The sequence below is a fragment of the Myxine glutinosa genome, chromosome 14 (genome assembly GCF_964187855.1).
Source record: "Myxine glutinosa chromosome 14, kmMyxGlut1.1, whole genome shotgun sequence".
Taxonomy (NCBI): Eukaryota; Metazoa; Chordata; class Myxini; order Myxiniformes; family Myxinidae; genus Myxine; species Myxine glutinosa.
This window is the reverse complement of record NC_136274.1, coordinates 7,169,176-7,171,823: the sequence shown is the minus strand read 5'-3', so window position 1 is coordinate 7,171,823 and position 2,648 is coordinate 7,169,176.

Genomic DNA, 2,648 nt, shown 5'->3' with positions numbered 1-2,648 from the left:
TCTATTCATTCCAAAAAAAATTCCATCTCTTACAGTTCCTTTTTTCTACATTCCCGAAACTCTCCTGCACTCCACCCCTCCTTCAGCGTCCTCAAACGTATTTTTGACTCGAAGGTCTCAAGAAACTCATTTTGCAATAAATGTTCGTTTCCCATTAATCGTACCCTTTTCAAAATCCAATCTCACCCCTCCCCTCCAAATCTTCCCCATCACCCCTTCCCTCCAAAACTTCCCCATCACCCCTCCCCTCCAAAACTTCCCCATCACCCCTCCCCTCCAAATCTACCCCCTTGCCCCTCCCCTCCAAATCTTCCCCATCACCCATCTCTTTCAAATCTTCCCCCTTGCCCCTCCCCTCCAAATCGTCCCCATCACCCCTCCCCTCCAAATCTACACCCTTGCCCCTCCCCTCCAAATCTTCCCCATCACCCATCTCTTTCAAATCTTCCCCCTTGCCCCTCCCCTCCAAATCTTCCCCATCACCCATCCCTTTCAAATCTGCCCCCTTGCCCCTTCCCTCCTAAACTCCCCCCACACCCCTCCCCTCCGAGACTCTCCCTCGCTCCTCCCCTCCTAGACTCCCCTCTCACCCCTCCTCCTCAAAGCGTCCTCCCCGCTTTTTCCCTATTCCAACTTTCACCTTAATCTCCCCCAACCTTCTGCCTCGCTCTTCCCCATCCTCAAATAACACCTCACTGTGCCTCACCCAATCACCATCAAACCTTTTGTCTGCCCCATTCTTCCCTTTCTCCAAGCTATTCTGAAATCTCTGACACACCTTCAACAGCTCTCCCTACCTCTTCCTCCTCTTCCACATCTTACCCTACCCCTCCACCCCCCCCCCTCTTCTGTATCCGATGCTCCCCCTTCCTCTTCATTAACGGTATGGACCTCAAACATCCGGGGCCTTCGCTCAAACTTGACTGATCTCTCCATACAGGTTGCTTCTGACAAACCAGACGTGATCTGCTGAACAGAAACTTTCCTCCTTCATGATGTCTCTGATTCCTTGGGATCTCTCCCAGGTTACTCCCTCCTCCGGTATGATAGACCTGAGCCTTGTCCTGGAGGTGGGGTTGCTATCTTTATAAAAAAAGCTCTCTTCCTCACTCGCCCTGCACTGCCCTCTCTCCACCTCACCCCCAGGAATACCTTTGGCTACGGCTTCCCCTTCGCTCCCACCTTTTGTTCATATGTGTTTTGTACCGTCCACCAAACAGTGATGACTCCATCTACATCTCGCTGTCTGATAATATGGACCAACATCTATCTACCCATTCCAACTTTCTCTTCCTCATATGTGGTGATTTCAATTGTCACCATGCCAGTTGGCTGGGTGTGGGTACCTCTCTCACCAGCCATGGCTCATCAGCAAAGGACCTCTGCGACTCACTGGGACTGACACATTCTGTCAATTTCCTGACCCGGATCTCACTCAACAGAGCATCTTCTCTTCTGGACTTGGTTATGACTAACTTCCCTGAAAATGTCTGCTGCTCTTCTTCTGCTCCAATCGGCTCATCGGATCATGTGCTTGTTAAAGTGGACATCTCTCTGACCATTCTCAGAGAGCCTCCTCAGCGTCGACGAGTCTGGCATTTCACTCAGGCCAACTGGCACGGTCTTCAAGCAGCCTTCAATCATCTGGACTGGTCTCCCATCTCTACCGCCTCTGACATCAACTCATCCTGGGAATTCTTCCGAAGTAAATTGCTCTCTCTCTCGTGCACAGATTTATCCCATCTCGTCTTCAGTTGTCATACCCTTCCTCCCATCCATGGTACACGGAATCTTGTGGTGAGGCTGTTGCCCAGAAACAACTTGCTTTCGTCTCCTGGAAAGCAAATCCAACGGAAGGAAATCTCATTTCCTTTCACAAAGCCCAAAACAAGTGTGTGTCCACCCTCAGGAGAGCCAGGAAACAATATATCTCCGTTCTCAAGACCAAACTCTCTTATCTGTCTCCCTCTTCTAAATCCTGGTGGCGTCTGGTCAAATCTGTTTCTGGTGTTTGTTCCCCCTCCATCCCCTCCCTCACCTCAAATGGCTACACGGCTGACTCCACATGTGAAAAAGCTGAATGCCTCAACTCTGTGTTTGCCTCTAATTCTTGTGTCCCAAACCCATCCCTCTCTGTCCCCACCGTACCCAGTCGTAACCAGCTGCTCCTGGACTCTGTGTCCTTTCCTCCTGACAAGGTGGAAAAGTTTCTGTCAACCCTCGACTCTGATTCTGCAACTGGACCTGATGGCATCAGCCCACGGGTCCTAAAATCCTGTTCTTCCGCTCTTTCACTCCCCCTCTCTGTTCTCTTCACCCTCTCTTTTGCTCAAGGTCATCTGCCATCTGCTTTGAAATCAGCCAACATCACCGCTTTGCACAAAAAGGTGCAAAAACAGATCCGAGCAACTACAGACCAATCAGCCTTCTCCCAATTATCAGCAAAGTCATGGAATCCATCATTGCTTCAGATATGAAATTTTTCCTCTTCTCCAATGGCTTGATCTCTGATCATCAATTTGGTTTCAGACCTGGTCACTCTACTCTGGACATGCTGCTTCTGCTTTCTCAACAATGGATGGAGGTCCTCAATGCCAAACAGGAAATTGGAGCTGTCTCCCTTGACATATCACGTGCCTTCGATACGG